Source organism: Sceloporus undulatus, chromosome 5, assembly GCF_019175285.1.
Source record: "Sceloporus undulatus isolate JIND9_A2432 ecotype Alabama chromosome 5, SceUnd_v1.1, whole genome shotgun sequence".
NCBI lineage: Eukaryota > Metazoa > Chordata > Lepidosauria > Squamata > Phrynosomatidae > Sceloporus > Sceloporus undulatus.
In genome coordinates, this window is record NC_056526.1 from 112,242,786 (window position 1) to 112,262,248 (window position 19,463).

A 19,463-nucleotide genomic window follows, 5' to 3' on the forward strand; every position below is an offset into this window, starting at 1 on the left:
ACCAAAGGTTGTGAACAGAGGGAGAGATAGTTGTTGTTGTTGTTTTCTTTAGTTTATTTTTAAGAGTTTTTAAAAGTTGTTTTTCATTGTCTGAAGACTATATCCTAGGAAACCATCTGAAAATTTAACAGTCCCATCCATTCAGAATTCTAAAGTGCAATGTAATAGAGGAATTATTGTAGTATATGTTTCTTTTTAAAAAAGCAAAAAAGAACACAACACAACACAAAGCAAAATAACAGCAACAATATTTTAAAGAACAAAGTTTGTGACAGTGGTGTCATGTAGAGAAAATGCAGAGATGTATAATTCCAGCACCTTTTCCCCCAGGGGAAAAATGACATCATTTATTATAGCATTCAGGTAAACCCTTTTTGTAAGTAAATAACATAACAAAAGCTTCAAGTTGGATATTGTTTTACTTACCTTTTGAATTCTTACTTCAGGCCAGCAGGTTAAATAGCAATACTTAATTGAAAAATGTTAGAAGTCAAAAATAATAATTAAAACCTGCCTTTCAAAGTCAGTTAACCACAGAAAATGTTCTATATCAGTTTAAATTCAAAAATCCTAAATAAATTTTAAACAAAGTTAAGAATGGATCAGTGAAAACAAGCTAAATCTCAAACCAAAATAGAGAGATAAAGGCAAAATATATATATATATATATATATATATATATATATATATATATATAGTGACACCCTAAAGGGGGTTACATTTTTAAGTCTTAAATTTTTTGCTAACATCATATCTTACCAAATTTTCCCACTAACCACATGGAAATATTTACAGTGGATCTTCTAAATTCACTGGGGTTGTGGCTCAGGACCCCCATGAAAGTGGGGGGGGGGAGTGGAGGAACTAGAGATTCATAAAGAGTGCTAATTAATGAAATAATCAAATCTGCAAAGTCAAAGCTGCCAATGTGGAGGGCTGGCTGTACATATAAATACATTTAGGCTGTGCATATCATATTATAATTTAAAGAAAAAAATAATTTTGCTGGTTGTTTATGTTGCCACTATTGCCATTACATTCAGTAAAATACAGGAATTACAATTTATGTGAAACATTAGTGCAAAAATCATTACTGAGTATTCTGTATTGTGTAATATGGGAGGAGTTTGGTGGGATGGGGGTGACACCGTGAATTACAGCACTAGGTAATGCCAACCTTAATGACTACTTTGGGCCTGTTACCACACTGACTGAGTGCAACCAGCTGGCATGTAATCTTCCTTTCTTTCTATTGCCTTCTACTTTCCCTAGCATTATGGCCTTTTCTAATGAGTCATGCCTTCCCATGATGTGGTCAAAGTATGACAGCATCAGTTTAGTCATCCTAGCTTCTGGGACGAATTCTGGCTTGATCTCTTTTAGGACCCATTTTTTATTCCCCTCCCATGGTATCCTCAGCACTCTTCTCCAACATCACATCTCAAATGTGTTGATCTTCTTTATATTCATTTTATTTCACTGTCCCGCTCTCACATCTGTTCACGGTGATGAGGAATACTATAGCTTGGACAAGTCTAACTTTAGTGTTCGCTTTTATATCTTAGTACTTTAGGACTTGTCTAGTTCTTTCACAGCTACTGTTCCCATTTCTAGTCGTCTCCGGATTTTTGGAACACAGTCTCTGTTCTAGTCCGTGCTGGATCCAAGCTTGGGAAATATTTAATTATTTTTATTTCTTCACTGTCTGGTGGAACTGATGTAAAGCCATCTTGATTTTTAGGGTTTTTTTTTCTTTATGTTCAGCAGTAAGCCTGCCTTTGCACTTTCTTCTTTAACTTTCCTTAGTAATGTTCCAAGCCTATGTTGTTTTCTGCTAGTAGTATGGTGTCATCTGCATATACTAGATTGTTGCTGTTTTCTCCTCTGACCTTCATTCCTCCTCTAAGACTGCTCTTTGTATGTTATTTCCTGCAGACAACTTGAACAGATATAGTGATAGTATGCAGCCTGGCCTGACTGCTTTGTCAACTGGGAACTATTCAGTTTCTCCATATTCTGTTCTAACTATAGCTTCTTGTCCTGTGTACAGGTTTCTCATCAGGACAATCAAATGTAGTGACACTCCCATTTGCTGTAATCTATACAGCTCATGCTGATTTTCTTCTGGAATTACATTATTCCTAGTGCCTGTTCCTTTCCTGAACCCTGCTTGGACCTCTGAGATTTCTCACTCCATATAGGGTAGGAGTCACTGCTGCAGAATTTTGAGCATAACTTTGCTTGTATTACATAAGAAAATGATTCAGTGGTTCTGTAATCAAAATCTTTTGTGTCTCTTTTTCATGGATGGAGATGTATATCGATCATTTCCGGTCTATGATCCACTATTTTGTTTTCCATGGTTTTTGGCAGATTTTAGCACTAGAATTGATTCTGGAATATCGTCTGTTCCTGGGGATTTATTCTTCCCAATTTCTTTGAGTGCAACTTTCACTTTGCTTTCTAAAAATTGGGGTTCATTTTCATATGATTCTTCTTTCCATATGCCATAGCTCTTCTGTGTAACATTATTTAGCGCAAATCTGAGGTATTGCAACTCAGAGAATTGCAAACCAGTCCTAAATGTTACTCACTCAATTAGTTCCATGTAGATGATAAATAAGAGGGAAGACAAAATGAAGTATTGGGGCACCCCACAAACCAAAGGGCACAATGCACATAGCTCACTCAGCTTCTGAAATACACCTGTCAAGTAGAGTTGAAGCACTGTGACACTATGCCCCTAAATCATAATCACTCTCCTTTGGGGAAGCAAAAATAATTCCCTCCCAACCCTAAAGCTTTTGAAAAAAATCTAGCAGATTTTAAAAAGCAAGATGTGACAGTAGACCTCATTCCTTCAAGATGTTTGAGTGTATCCTTAGGCTGTGCTGGCTGAAAGTACCCATAACAGGGAATATCTGACCTACATCAGTTTATAACTCTTGCAAAAAACATAGAGTTCAAGTTGACATGTATGCTTACGAAACATATTTCCTGGAAAATGTAATGATATCCCAAATCCACTAAATGGTGATACATTCATTAGGAATACAGTGGTACCCCGGGATACGAATGCGCCGGGTTACGAATTTTTCGGGATACGAAAAAATCCCATAGGGATTTATTGCTTCGGCTTACGAAGGTTTCTTCGGGTTACGAAAAAACCGCGGCGCTATTTTCCGCCACCGGAGGGCAGCAGAGAGCTATTTTTCCATTAGCGCCTATGGGAATTCGGCTTACGAAGGTATTTCGGGTTACGAAATTAACCGCGGAACGAATTAATTTCGTAACCCGGGGTACCACTGTATATAAAATCGGTTTATGACTCTTGCAAAAATATAGAGTTCAAGTTGACATGTATGCATAAGAAACATATTTCCTGGAAAATGTAATGATATCCAAAATCCACTAAATGGTGATACATTCATTGGACCAACCAAAATGCACAAAATGCAAGCTTTCAGTGCTCCACTGGCTTCTTCATCAGGCAAAGATGTTAAAACTCATAGAGTAGAAGAAAAAGTTATCAGACAGGATCAACATTTGAACTTATGGAGTTATGTTGTTTTCTGATTTGACCCATTTGCTCTATGATATATATTGTATTTATGAATGTTTAACTTTTCTCAATGGATTATGGTTTAAATAATTTTTTTTTAAAGGGAAGAAAAATACCTTAAGACAATGTAAGGCCAAAATCAGCTGGGCAGATGGAGGAGACTTCCGGTCACTCTGGGGGAATGGCGTTTACATAACAGTATAAGCCATAAAGTGAACCAGTTTATTCTCATATTCAGCGTTTCTTTACTACAGTATGGCATCCATTTTGAATTCTATTTGAATTCCATTTGGGGAAATAGGTGAGGTATAAATTCAGTCACTGAATTTTTTTTTTAAAATTGAATTCTTGTTCCTGGAATTTTGACTAAAGAACTATTGCTTTTTACCTAAAATTTAAAAATCTATTGCTGGCTTGTTTTAAACAAATGTTCTACAATGTTCTCATGTCTCTCTCAAATTCTTCTGTACTTTATACACTGAAACAATTTTTTTTTCAAACAATGGCATGTTTGCAAGGGAAATAAATTCTTTTCTAACATATTCTCACAATAGTCTATGAATTACAATTCCTGGTTAGTTTCAGACTGCACCAATCTCAGAGATGTTTGAGTTCAAACAATGGAAAGATGCACAGTGCAGAAATGAGGAGAAGAATAGAAAAACATTTTTTAAAAATGGAGATAATCCATAGCAGAGTTATTATATATGGCTGGTATGAAAGATGATTTTTTTAAAAAGAGAGTAGCCCTTTATATTCTGGTAAATAAGTTGATCTGTATAGCGTACGCCATTACAAAAAGTAATCCATATAAAGCATAAAATATAAACATCAAATACATTGTAAAAATAATACATTACATTACAGAGTAAAAATCATCTTTATAAAAAAAAAAACATGAGGGCTCAGATGAATCCAAATAGGCATAAGGGCCAGATATATTAAAACTATATAGCACTGATTTGCAAAACTGAGAATATTCAAGGATAGTTGGGGTTCAAATCTATCCTGTAACCCAACCGTCATCTTTACAGAGCTTCCTCCTTATAACTGATGCTTTAAGAGCAAAACCTTTTCAGAAATGCTTTGTTTTAGTGTCTCCTAATAAAGAAGTGATCAAATATGAGCCAGAGTTGTTTGGTACCAACCTTAAGTTTTGTATAAGGCATTTCTTATATCTTTTTAAATTGGGCACTCCAATAAAAAAATGAGCTAGATCTTCAACTGAGTTGGAGTCACATGGGCAAACTCTTTCTTCCCAGATTGTCCTTTGATAATGCCCTTGCACCATAGCCATGGTCATTGACTGACAATGTAGGCCTGTGAAGGCATATCTCTGTTTGAAGTTAATCATATTATTTAGATATTGTGGGTAGTTTGTTTGGAAAGGGAGTTTGGTATACCAAGGAGCACATTTTCATAGGCCAGCAGAGGTACAATTTAAATGAAAGTCATGTTTCAAAATGTGGGGCTTTATATATTTTACAGCTCTATCATAATTCAAAGAGCACAGAGAGTCCTTTGAGAACTCTTATATTCTAAGGTGGGAAGTATTCACCTGCCTTTCTATTAAATGCATGTGGACTATTGCTATAACTAGTTCAGACTAATAAATGCTTTCTGGGTTCCCTTATGAATAAACATAAACCAGTTGTATATTTTAATATGAAACAAATGCAAGCTTACAGTCTTTAACTACAACTCGTCCTCTTAAAAGCAACAGCAAAGAAATAGTATTCTTTTTCCCATGTTGCCTGTAGAAGGAACATGGTCTGTCTACAAATCTTAACTCTTCGTTCATCACAGGACTGTTATGTAAGCTTACCTTCCCATAATCTTCCCACAATCTCATATGGCTGTGACTATAAGTGAAAGGACTTTTTCAATTATGACACCCTACCTATGAAATGTGCTGTCCAGACAGATTCACCTAGTGCTTACTTTATGGTCTTTCTAAATGGTCTTTCTAAAACCAGACTTGTAAAGAATTATTTTAGAGTGTCTGTAGCTTTGCTCTCTTCTCCTACTGCTGAACTGACCTGATTCTAATTTGCTTGTTTCATCTTGATTTTATATTCTTCTGTCTTAAGTCACTGTTTTCCTGTTCTTGTTCTATTTTATATGTATATATAACACACTACCCAGAATGCTATCAGTCTTTGCATTGTTTACTTCAATCCGTCCATCAGTCAATCAGTCACTATACTTCAAATCTCTATATGTCTTATTCCTTTGGTACTAAGCCTGAATTCAACTAATGTCAAGGTTGAACACATTATTATTATATTTTAATTAGAGTTCTATACCCCCTTCTTCATTCAGAGTAGGATTCAAGACAGCTAACCACAAAATAGTTAAGGAGAACAGCATACAGTTAGAAGAATAAACCAAATTATTTAAATCATAATAAAATGCATAAAGCTAATTCAAGCATATCTGCTGGGAGAAATCCAGCATCACAGCGGGATACAGATCACCCCTTTGAGGCGGCCTGCACCCGCCCCTTTCCCTGCCGAATCAGGGCAGGGCATCCACAGCGGCAGCCCCAGAGGCCCCAATCCACCACTTCTCCAGGCCTCAGGGAAGCGGCAAAATGCCGCTTCCCCGTGGCCTGGAAATGAGTGTCCTTGGGGCTTCATGCCCCAAGGACACCCCAACAGCTGTGGGGAAAGAGAGAAAGGGTCCGCTTGGTCCCTTTTTCTTCCGTATCACTGGCGTGGCCATGTAAAGGCTGTGCCAGCTATACACACGGCAAAAAGGAGCTCTGTTTTGGAGCTCCTTCTGGCACCACTGAAAGGGCACCACAAGAGCCCTGAAGTGGCATGAGCATGTCACGCCCGCACCACGCCGTTTGGCTGTGGCATGGCCATCATAATGGCTGCGTCTGTGTATACAGGGCACCACCATTATCACGCCGCAGATACATGCTAGGGTTGTGGGGCGTCTCTAAAGGAGGCCCTGAGGCAACCCTAGCACGTATCCAGGCTGGTGCAAAGCACCGGTTTGGAAAGCACCACAGTCTCTCTTACAGTTGTCCAACTTAACTACTTTTGCAGCTCAGATTGGAGAACAATGAAGCACCAAACCTACTTTCAATGGAGGCAAGATAGATATCAGATAGGGTGATACAGTATGTTAACAGGGTTTGGGGGGGGCGGGGGAGGAATAACTGTTACCAAGTGCGTATTGTGTTTAGGAATATAGGCTCTTTGTGGAGACTTTGATGTACAAATAAAAAGTTCATGTAATGGGTGAATTTGCTAAGTTGTCTGATGCAGGCTGATCTAATACATGCATTTAAGTATTTTAGCAAAGTATTTTACAGTTCTCTGTATAGTTGTTTTAAATTGTATAACAGGAAAGAAATTTGGGGCAGAGTTCTGTATTTAATTCAACCAAATTGACGTGTTGGCCCCAAATTGGATGGAAACATCAATCAACAATGCTCCAATTGCTAGCAGAATGGACCTCCCTCTCCTCTTGAAGCTGATGCCAAGAAAAGTAGGTTGTGGAGGGATTTGTGATTGTGGCAACAGTGTTAAAACCATAATTAAGTAGCAATTATGAATGGAAACTTATGACAGATCTAGATAACTGTTACATCTTTATGATTGCTATTTAGTCACAATTTCGACAACATTGCCCTAGTCATACCCCCCCCACACACACACACACACCCTATTTTACTGGGCATGAGTGTGATGGAGAGAAAGAGCTCCATTCTGCCAGTGAACAGAGCATGGTTGAATGACATTTCTCTCAGGTTTGCTGCATCAAACACAACAAACAGTCTTGTGATAACTTAAAGACTGACAGATTTCATTTGGCACACATTTTCAAAGTGGGCTGCAGTCCACAGAAGCTTATGCCAAATAACATTTGTTAGTCTTTAAGATGAAACATGATTCCTTGCTGTTTTGAGTAAACAGTGGCATACATGAAAGAGAAATGCAAGCTCAAGTTTTTCTACGCTCTTGTGCACTAATTTCATGAAATGAATTCAACTGTAGTAAAAGGTAAAGCTGCTTATTTTATTGTACCTGAAACTCATGTTTGAACCATTCAGTTCTTGTGAACTCTAAAGAAGCACATAGTTGCATGCCTGGTGCACTGGGAAATTTAAGCAAAATTAGTTTCAAACTGAAAAGATTTTTATCAATCCAAGATTCTTTTTCTCAGAGTTTCTTGACACTCAAGAAACATTTTTGAACCATTTTTGATATTTTTGCATTTTTGTCCATTCCTTACAAGATATTCCTTAGGTATGAATAAATTCTGAATGGGGATAGGAGCAGAGAGCATCCAGAATACATGATATAAGGTAAATTGATTCACTTTGGACTTTAATGGAAATGTACAAAAATGTACATAATAAAAGAAATGTACACGAGTAAGTACCTGTATTTCATTCATATTTATTTCAACAAAAAAGTTTTAAGGCTGGAAAAAATTAAAAACTAAAACAAAGTAAAATTTAAAAATTGAGCCATTTCCAGCTTAGAACAGGAGATTTATAAATCAAGGTTTGCATTGCTTTATAATTTTTTAATTTGTTATTTGTATTGCTATTTCATGATTGACCATTCTGAGTCCTTATGACAGGGCTCAGAGTGATACAAAAATGTTAAAGTACACTAAATGGATGTTTATATCTTCTGTTTCCCTTACAAATATGTGTAAACTGTCCATTCATATCCATGGATTTTAGAGAAAACAGAGTGTAAGGGATACACTCTGAGAGAGTAGGAATAGAAAATTTCTCAGATGCCATTGGATCACAATGTTTTTTCTCTGGTAGTAGTTGCCAATGAAATTCACCTAAAGCAAAATTCTCTCTGAATTTGGAGATTCGTGTTTGGGAAATACAAATAATTTTAAGAAGTATATAAAAGAAGTACCAAGATGTTTTTCCTCTTTACTATTGGTACTGTTTTCTATCTCAAAGTAGCATTTAGGAGGGCTCAATGAACATAGATTTAGCAGAATGGAGGCAGTGCAGAAAGTGAAACTATCATCGTGAATTTCAGCCAGCCACAATGCAAGCAAAACAGTACTCAACAGTGTTTATCTCAATGTTTCCAAAAGCAGGCATATGAGCAAAGGTTGAGGTTTTTGAAAACTTGGTTTGACATCAATGTTCATGACAATGTGTTTGTGAAAAACAGTCAGTCCATTCACATAGGTTGTTTCCATCCCATTTTTATGCTACATCCTGACATACCCCAAGGCAGAGAATGATCTCTATGCAATTGTGACATTGAATGACACTGCGGAAACTACAGATAAAGAAACATTGCTGTTTGAATATTAAATTATAACACATTGTGATGTTATAATGTCAGCTAAAATATCCAAGCATCTGGGAACATTTAGCTACTGAAGCTTCTTTGTGTATGTCTTCAGCTTCACACATCATAGCCACCAAAGTCAACATTGTAAGTGCCATAGAGATCAGACACTCTTGACTTGTCTCCAGAAAACAGCAGCTCAGACAGTTCTTGAACCCCATTATTTATTCAACTTCCATTTTTTCCCTCTGACACAATCATGTCTTTGCAAATATTTTCTTTCTATGCCTTAAACTGTTACAAGGATTAAGAAGTCATAATAAATGGGACCTGTGGGGAAGCAAAAGTTTAAACAAAGCTTGCATTTGTGTGTGTGGTTTCTTTGCCATTAATTTTCCACCTGAATAAATAATAGTTTTTAATTACAGTACTTTGAAACATTTATAACATAAAAAGAAAGTTCTGGTCCTGTCATAAGGAGCTTACAATCTGATGTTTATGAGTGGAAAGATAAAAGAGGAAGAAGATGGAAGTGACAAGACAACAAGGAATGTGCCATTTAATATCAGGACATCTGTGGTGCAGTGGTACTGCAGCCACAACACTGTGAGTTCGATCCTGAGGGGCTTTAAGGTCAAATCAGCCTTCCATCCTTTTGTAGGTCAGTAAAATGAGTACCCATACTGTTGGAGCAATTGGCTTACATGCTGTAAACTGCTTAGAGACTGCTTAAATCAGGATGAAGCAATATAGAAATGTAAATGCTATTGCTATTACTATAATAATATTTATTTATATAGCACTATATGTATCTGATACTTTACAAAGGACAAGCATGAGATGTTCCTACCCAAACTGGCCTACACAATTTAAAAAAGACACAGCAAAAGAACAATGGCGGCACTGGTAAGCAGGGCAAGAAGCTGCAATTCTGGGGGAAGAAAAGGTTGAGGTGATGTGATAGCCATGTTTAAATATTTGAAAGCATCTCATATTAAGGACAGAATAGGCTTGTGTCCAGAGACTAGGACACAGACCAACAGTCTCCACTTGAACATTAGGGACAACTTGACAATAAGAACTGTTTGATAGTGGAATATGCTGGCTTGGAGAGCGATGGAGTTTCCTTCTTCAGAGTTTTTTAAACCGAGGATTGATGGCCATCTGTCAGGAGTGCTTTGATTGTATATTCCTGCACAGCAGCAGTTAGAATGGATGGCACTTCTGGTCTCTTCCAACTCTATGTTTCTGGGATTCTCTGGATTCTGATCCTGTCCTCTGAAGTATTAGCTATCCCTTCTAATTTGGTGTCATCTGCAAATATGATAACCATGCACTCTGTTCTATCAACCAAGTCATTGATAAATATGTTGAACAGTACTGAGCCCAAGGAAGAACTCTGTAGCACCCCACTGGTCACTTCTCACCAAGATGAAGAAGAGCCATTGCTGAGCACCCTTTGTGTGAAATCAGTCAACCAATAATAAATCCATACTAAGACTAGTGTCGTCTGGCCCACATTTTATTAGCTTGCTCTCAAGAATAGCACAGAGACCTTGTCAAAGGCTTTTCTGAAATCAAGGAGTGCTACACCAACAACATTTCTTTCTATCAAGCTTGGAACTCTGTCAAAAAATGATATAAAATTAATCTGGGATGATTTATTTTTGAGAAAACCTTGTTATCTTTTAGTGATCATGGAATTCTGTTTGTTTAATTATCTGTTCTACATTCTTTAGGGATCATGGCACATCGTCTGTTTAATTATCTGTTTTAGAATCTTTCCTGATATCAATGTCAGGCTGATGGGACAGTAATTGTAGTTTTTTGTGGGTTTTTCCAGGCTATGTGGCCATGTTCTAGAAGAGTTTATTCCTGACGTTTCACATCTCTGAAGATGCCAGTCACAGATGCTGGTAAAACATCAGGAATAAACTCTTCTAGAACATGGCCACATAGCCCGAAAACCCCACAAAAAACTATGAATGAAAGCTTTTGATTTCATATTGGACAGTGCAGACTTGAATTCATTTAGAATAAGAAGGTATTCCTGTACTGCCTGGTTGCTTATTCTGTGTTGCATTTACCCTGTTGTTGTCTCTGCTTCATTTTCCTCAGGTTTCCATACTTCACCTCATTTTTGGCTAGTCTGGGTATTCAAAATCCATTCCAACTGCCCTTTCAGCAGTATATCTCAGCTACCTTGGTTGTTAAAACTCCCCAGAATCTAATAAAACTCTAACTCAGAGCTTTGTGGCTATCCACCATCCTATCTAATTGCACACTCCTCACTCAGCCTATTTATACTTGCTTCTGGGAGTAGCCTCCACCTTTTCTTGGCTAAGCTCCCATTGTCTGTTGCCAGGCTCACTCTGATTGGATGTTGCCAATGTTCCCATCTGACTTTTCTCCACAGCTGCCTGCAGCAGAGACTAAACTATCTCTCATTCTAGTTGTCAAGCAAAGGCCCAGATTTTAGAAAAATCTTGCTGGACCATTTGATACCAATTATTTTCATCATCTGTCTATTTCTCATGATGCTGCTTGAAGATCATTTTACTCAGATGCACACACATGATCTGGAAGCACATTCCAAACTATGAATCTGAACCATGTAATTTGTAACCAGTCTTTAATTATGATTTAAGTATTGTAATACTTAAACTAAACTTAACTAAGATTTTTTTCCCCTAACAAAATGCATACACTATGGCTAAACATTATGTTTGCACTGGACATCTCTGACCCTTCACCAAATAACAGTAATATTGTGAGGTCATGGTTGGGCTTCCATTTTCTCCTTGAGCTGTCTCCACAGATCTTTAAAACTCAGGGGAAAATTGTCTAACTATCTATTCTCTATAGCAACAGCACATGATTGCTTTGTATTTTATTTCATTTCTCAGCAAGGAGACTAAAACGAGTGAATTTGCACAATTGCACAAAGCATTGTAATGGAAAATGAGAAACAATCAAATGGAGAAAAGTCAGATGCTTATTCAGGGTGCACTGGCTTCTTTTGTATTTCATTTAATTTCTTGACATAGAGGCTGAATTTGTGCAGTGGTACAAGGTATATAATCAAGGAAAAGAGAAAAGAAATAGCTGTAGGCTAGCAGAACTGGACAAAAAATGATAGTCCTCATCTCAAATTCAGTGGATTTCTGTACACATATCTTATTGTTTTCTCCCTCCCGCTTGGAGTACATTAACGGGAAACAGATATAGGCAGTTCTCTTTAAGTAAGTATATACTCTAGACACTGAAAATTTCAGCAAGTTTAACTTTTCTCTTCCTTCCGCTCACCTACATGACAAGCTCTGCCTGACAAATTCTGTCTTTTCTACGTCTAAAAAATGTATAGAATTCCTGTTCTCTTTTGTATCTGGTCATCCTGTCTACAAATGTATTTCTTTTACAAGCTCATATAGTTCTATTCTTATTTCCCACAAAGCATTTCTGTTAACTTCTCTCTGTGTGTGTCTCTGTGTGTGTGCATGCATGTACATATGCCTTCATGTTGCCTATCAGCTTATGATGACCCCAAGGAATTCTTCTGAAATATAGCCTAAAGTACCTGGTATTCATTGGCAGTCTCTTATCCATGTACTAACCAGGGCTGATCCGGCTTAGTTTCCAGGATCAGACAAGATCTGCTGTCTTTAGGATATTTAAGCCCTTTTTATTGTGTTAACTTATTCCAGCCTTGTTATTCAGAGTAGAAGGAAGTTATTTGAAAGAAAGTAATGTTCATTTATAGTTCCAGGACCTCAAAACAGTTGCCATTACAGTTACATTTAACGTAATACTTTGATTTTTCATTTCTTGAAAGTAACTAAAATTGCTTTTAGTTATTTTCAATATCTTGAAGGTTACAAGTTCATTTCTTCTATACAGTTCATTTCTTCCATACCAACAACAAACTACAAGGTAGCAGCATAAGGCACAGCATATGTGAATATTTGGACCATGGGGTGTTTCTTGTCTACTGTTCAGTGAGGACATCTCCCATATCTATCAAAATGGCTAAAAACACAGTTACATTTTAAAAGGATGGAATGTATCTCTTGTTACCTTACTGCAGTAAAGTAATATAGATGTAGCAAAGGGATCTGGTAGCACCTTTGAGACAAAGGTGGGTTACAGACCGCCTGTTTGGGGCGGGCTGCACCTGCCCCTTTCCCCAGGGTATCGGGGCCTCAGCGTCCAGAGCATCAGCCGCTGAGGCCCCGATCCGCCGCATTTCAGGCTGCGGGGAAGCGGTAAAAGGTCCTTTCCCCACAGCCTGGAAAGGGGTGTCCTTGGGGCTTCAAGCCCCAAGGACACCCTGCGGCAGTGGGGAGGAGGAGATAGGGGCCGCTTGGCCCCTTTCTCCTTTGGTCCGCTGGGCGCAGCTGTGTGAAGGCTGCGCCCAGCGGACCAAACCAGGAAGGAGCTCCAAAACGGAGCTCCTTCCTGCTCCGTGCTAAGGGCGCACTAAACGCCCTGGTGTGGAGCGAGGACGTCATGTCCGCGCCGCCCCGTATAGAGGCGGCGCGGTTGTGACGTCCTCATGGCGGCGGCCGTATGGAACGGCCACCACCATTTTGTGCATGCAGAGCGCACACTAGGGTTAGGGGTGTGTGGAAGCACTGCCCCTTTCTAACCCTAGTACGCGCTCTGTGCGTCCTTTCCTGCCCGTTTGTAACGGGCCAAACTGTGCAAAAGAAGTTGTAGCATTTCATAGACTTAGTCTACTTTCGCAGTTTGGGAAAATACATTAGTTACAAATAAATTGTTATGTGTAGATACTTCTAAGATCTGCTTATTATGCATTGACCCAAGCAATGCAGCCCAAATCTCTGTCTCCAAGCAGGATACCTAATCATGGATTCATTGAAAAGCACATAAGCTTCTCTGTGAGATAGTCACGTATGCCAATACACAGTCTCACCATACTTGCCATTGTAAGAGTCTCTACAGAGTTACTAATCCGTAAATATTCATACACCTCCTTTACCACTGGGGAAACCTGATATCAGATGTAACCCTACATCAGAAGTTGTAGGGGTCAAGAAGCTATATTACCACTTATGCTGTCTTCACCAACACTGATGCAGAAAAAATGAAATGCACAGATATAGGATGGGAGATACCTGCCTAGACAGCAATCCATGTAAAAGGGATATAGGAGTCTTAGTATACCACAACCTGAACATAAGTCAGCAGTGTGATGTGGCAGCCAAGAAATCCAATGCAATTCTTCATTGCATCAACAGGAGTATAATGTCCAGATCAGATTCCCAAATTCTGGCCTTCCAAGTGTTTTGGAATTCAGCTCCCAGAATACCAGACAATTAGCCAAGATGGCTGAGGCTTCTGGGCATTGAAGAACACCCGGAGAACCACAATTTGGGAATCACAGGTCTAGATCAAGGAAAGTGATAGCATCACTATATTCTGCTTTGGTCAGGCCTCACCTGGAATACTGTGTCCAGTTCTGGGCACCTAAATTCAATAAGTATAAAGGCAAGCTGGAATGTTTCCAGAGGAGAACAACCAATATGGTGAAAAGTCTGGAAGCCATGTCCTATAAGGAGTGTCTTGGGGAGCTGGGAATGTTCAGCATAATGAGAAGAACATTAAGGGCTTAGTAGATTAGAAGGCTGGGCCAGAACTAACAAAATGACTTCTAACATGGAAAAATGTAAGGTACTACACTTAGGCAGAAAAAGTGAAATACAGAGATATAGAATGGGGGAGACCTGGTTTGACAGCAGTACATGTGAAAGTGATCTAGGAGTCCTAGAAGACCTCAATTTAAACATGAGTCAGCAGTGTGATGCCAAGAAAGCCAGCATGATTCTTGGTTGCATCAATAGGAGGATAATGTCTAGATCAAGGGAAATAAAAGTACCACTGTATTCTGCTTTGGTCGGGCCTTACCTGGAATACTGTGTCCAGTTCTGGGCACCTCAATTCAAGAAGGATGTTGACAAGCTGGAAAGTGTCCAGAGAAGTGCAACCAAAATGGTGAAGGGTCTGGCATGTCCTCTGAGAAATGTCTTAGGAAGCTGGGAATGTTTAGCATGCTGAAAAGAAAGTTAAGAGGGGACATGACAGTCTTGTTTAAGTATTTGAAGGGGTGTCTTATCAAAGAGGGAAAATGCTTGTTTTCCACGGCTCCAGAGACTAGGAAGTTTATTGTAGTGGCCCTGGAATGGGCCTGTAGTGTTTCAAAAGGGAACGTTCTGGGGACGGGAGGTAGCGAAGAATGAATTTCACCGCACAGCGAGAACACTGCTGCCACCGCTGAACATTCCCCTCTTGTTACAGATGCATCCCAGAGAGGGCAATTTTCAGGAATGCTTGAGGAGCATCACCATCTGGAACAGGATGGTGATGCTCAGCAGTGGCAGCAGCGTTCCTGCTGTGCGGTAAAATCCGTTCCCCGCCACCTCCCATCCCCAGAATGTTCCCTTTTGGAATGCTACAGGCCCATTCCAGTGCCACTGTGATAAAGTTCTAGGACAAGGAGCAATGGATTCAAACTACAGGAAAAGAGATTTCACCTAAATCTTAGGAGGAACTTCCTGACAGTCAGAGCTATTCAACAGTGGAATATGCTGCCTCAGAGTGTGGTGGAGTCTCCTTCTTTGGAGGTTTTTAAACAGAGGCTAGATGGACATCTGTTGGAAATGCTTTGATTGTGAGCTCCTGCATGGCAGGGGGTTGGACTCAATGGCCCCTGTGGACTCTTTGAACTCTATGGCCTGTTACAGACTGCCAAAATAAAGCTGCTTTGGGGTCTCTTTGGAGGTATACTGTTTAAATGATGCATGGGTCCTAGGAGTCTGGAGGTAGCGCCAAAGCCACCAGAAAATTAAATAAAAACGGCGTGCTTCTGCGGCTGTTAGCAGGGAGTGGACAGTGTTTAGCCTTATTGAGGCTCTCCCGCCTGATCTCCCTGTCACTTGCCTTGATCGATGGCCCACCCTCCTGCCTCAATAACAGTGTGAGGCCGGGTAGGAATTTTTGCCCTTGTTATTCCAAGGGTTTTTTGCCTACCCTACACTGTTAATTGGGGAATTGGACAACTGGCTTAGGGTGTTGTCATAAAAAGGCTTTGTGGTATAAGCGGGGGGAGATAGACATTTTGGTGAACACCTCTGCACCCTCCTAAAGGGTGAAGCTAGGTCTCTAGAACTGAGGTTTATGTCTTGAGACTAAATATGAAGGGAAAGAGACTTGCCTTGGGGCTGGTCTGAGATTTAAACTCTCACTTAAGTCTTGAGAGTTAAGTGGAGGAGTCTTGGGTTGGCCTTCTGGATGAAGGCTGGCTGGGGAGCAACCCAAATTATGGATTGCCCTTGAGGCTCAGGTGTTTTCACCCTTTGGAAACTGGGGAATTGGTCTTGGAGCAGACCATCTGCCAGCTCTTCCTACACAAGGTTCTCCCCCCTGGGCTTGCAGTTCTCAAAGAAATAAAATTAAATAGGTTGAGTTTTAATAAAGTTGCCCATTTTACAACCCAGTTCTCTGTGTCTGGTCTCGTTATTCAATGAGTTGGTCAGCAATGCATATGCAGTCAAATTCTTTGTAAGTTTCCCAAATAATATGTTCTGCTGTGTTCAGTTCGACTTATTTCCAGATAAGTGTGCACAGGATTGCAAGACTAAATTGATAATTGGAGAGGGAAGAAATAAAGAATAGGGAAGGATAGCAGGGAAGGAAGGAAGAAGGGAAGGGAGGAGATACTGATGAGACATGAATTAATTGCTGTTACTATTGGCTGTTAATGAGAATGTACAGTATGAATGCATTAAAGATTTTGAAATGCTGGATAAGCATACGGGCAGTTACCTTCCAATCCATTTATGCATGTTAGTATAATATATAGTATGCATCTAGGGAAATTAAAAGATGAAATACATGTTGTGGAAGTCAATACTCCCTAGTTGTTAAACTGAAATAGTGCACATCTAACAAATTGTTCTCTGAAAAGTACTGGAAACTATGAAACCAGTAAAATCAAAAGTCTTTTTCTGGTTAATGAACCGTTGTCTCTTTGAGAGTTTTCTGTACATGTCTCTGGCAATTCCTGTCTCAGCGGGCTCTTTGTCAATGTGTAAATTGCTTTGTTTAATTAGTGGTCGTTACTAAATGGATTTGTCTAAGTGATGACCTCTCTATCTCTCTTGATCAGTCCATCATTAGAACAAATTATCCATGAAAAGGAGATATCTGTCCAAAGAAATAGAAGTTGGGTGTCCAGATGCAAGGGCAAACATTGTGCCTGTGCCTTTAATAGTTGTTTAAAAGAGGAATTTTAAACAGGCTATAGATTATCATTCACAGGCTATTAAGGATACAATACAACCTCCTTCTAGGCATCTGGTATCCTAGAAGATGGAAATCACATGTTTTGTTCTCTTAGAAACAACTTCTAACTGGTTCCTTTAATACAGAGATAATTATATCAAATGAAATTTCTCTTTGAATGTAGAGAAAATAGGGGTGGGAAAGCGATGTCCTCCATGGTTCTTGGGCAGGAACTACCATCATCCCTCATCACTGAGTTGCATCTGGAGAACTGCACATTCCCCATTGAGCCCTGAGTTAAAGAGAAGGTAACAGTTTCATCTACTAAATTGCCTTGGCATAGTAACTGCCTCACAGTTTTGTTGTGGTGATAAAGGTAAGTGGGTGAGTGGGGTGCACCATAAAGTCACCATAGACTCTTCCTTCAGCACTTGGCACTTGGTTCCAAAAAAAAAAAAAAATTGGAAGTGGATGTCACTGTCTACAACTCGTGCATTTATGTAACTAGTGGTAGACTTAACCATCATTTTACAATTAAGCTTTTTGTTCGAATTACAAAATGGGATGTGACACTGAACTACTTTTCTCATTTGGAACTGATTTTCAAAAAGACACCTAAGGCTACAATACTTTGCTGATTTGAATAAAATGGGGCTTATTTCCGAGTAGATACCCTGAACTACATTATAAACCTGTATAAAATGAGGTTGTCTAAGGGCTAAAATGATGTGGCCCTGCAGATTTTGTTAAACTATAACTCCTGCCATTATTCTCCATTGATGTTGTTTAGGACTCATGGGGACTGTAATCCATAACACTTGGAATGCCACACAGTTTTCAGCATCACAGCACTGTGGTGCCTAAGAAGATTGCATTTTTACTAGTGGTGTTGGTGTTGGTTATCATCATCATCATTACCAAAAACAATGTAACAACAACTCTGAAGTATTTCTTTGTAGAGAGTTCTTCTAGCTGGCCTTTCTTGCAACTTAACCAGTTTTGACTCCATCCTGAGATCCTCTGGGAGTTGTAAACAGGAAGGTGTATTCGAAAAGTTCAAATAGGTAGGAGCAGCTGTACAGTCAAGAGGGAGATAGAAATAATTGTGTTTATTTATTTGTTGAGTCCCCCCCACAAAAAAAACCAGTACAATTCACAACACATGAAAAAAGAGGTCCTGCCCTAGTAGAATTGCTGTCTAATAATAATAATAATAATAATAATAATAATAATAATAATAATAATAATAAAGTTTATTTATATTTCCTGCCTCTCTCAAGGATTGAGGTGGGACTACTTCAATAAAATAATATATAATATAAATACAATTGATAAAACATTAATACTGAATTTACCACATTCTTATTAGTTCTCTAAAAAACAGTTCATCAGTAACCAATAATGAATAGTTGAGAGTGGAACATCATCATAAGCTTTTATATGGAGTCCATAATTCAAATGACAAAACAAAATACAAAATGATAGGGAAAAGCTAGAAAAATCTGCTGAAATTTAAAAGAATGCTGGAATTTAATGTAGATATATGTTTTAACTTTTGTCTGTTTTAAAATCAATTTCATAGAGTTTTAATGTGGTGCTTTACAGTTTTTCTTGAAATTTTGTAAATGTTTTTAATATGTTATGGAAGCCATCTCTGGGGCTGGCCTGGGAGAAAGGTGGCATATAAGTAAAGTAAATGAAAACAAACAAACAAACAAATTTAAACCACAGCAACTGAATTGTGGGTTTGCTTAAACAGACACAATTTGAGATATCCTTCAAAGCAAGGGTAGAAGCATACCAAATACCTATATTGGAGGGATTGCATACATATTAAATGTGAGTGCATGTGCATGTACATTTGTTTTTGAAACACTACAGATCAATTATTATTATTCAGATACAGAAATACACAGATTCATTTATCCCCAGTTTTAACTGAGAATTTAAAAAAAGCAATGGGTAGAATGATTTTCCTCACCCCAACCCTAAGAATCATGATGCAAGAATATGGAATAAAAGGAGAATTAAAAAAAAAAATACATTTCTTGACTGTATTGGCCTATAATTATATCAGACCATAATAGTTCTCTGTAGATATGCCTATTTTGAAAGCAGAGCTATCTGCCATCTCTTTTCTTTGGGTGATGTTCCCATCAAGGTTTCCAGACATTGGAGAAACACGTTTTTTAAAAAAATATATATTTTTGAATTTTCTTTCCCTCCCAACAGAGGAGTGAGACTTCTTTATTTCTGGCCACTATCCAGTGATCATATGTCTGCACAGCCCACAAGTAGCTTCTTCAAAGTAG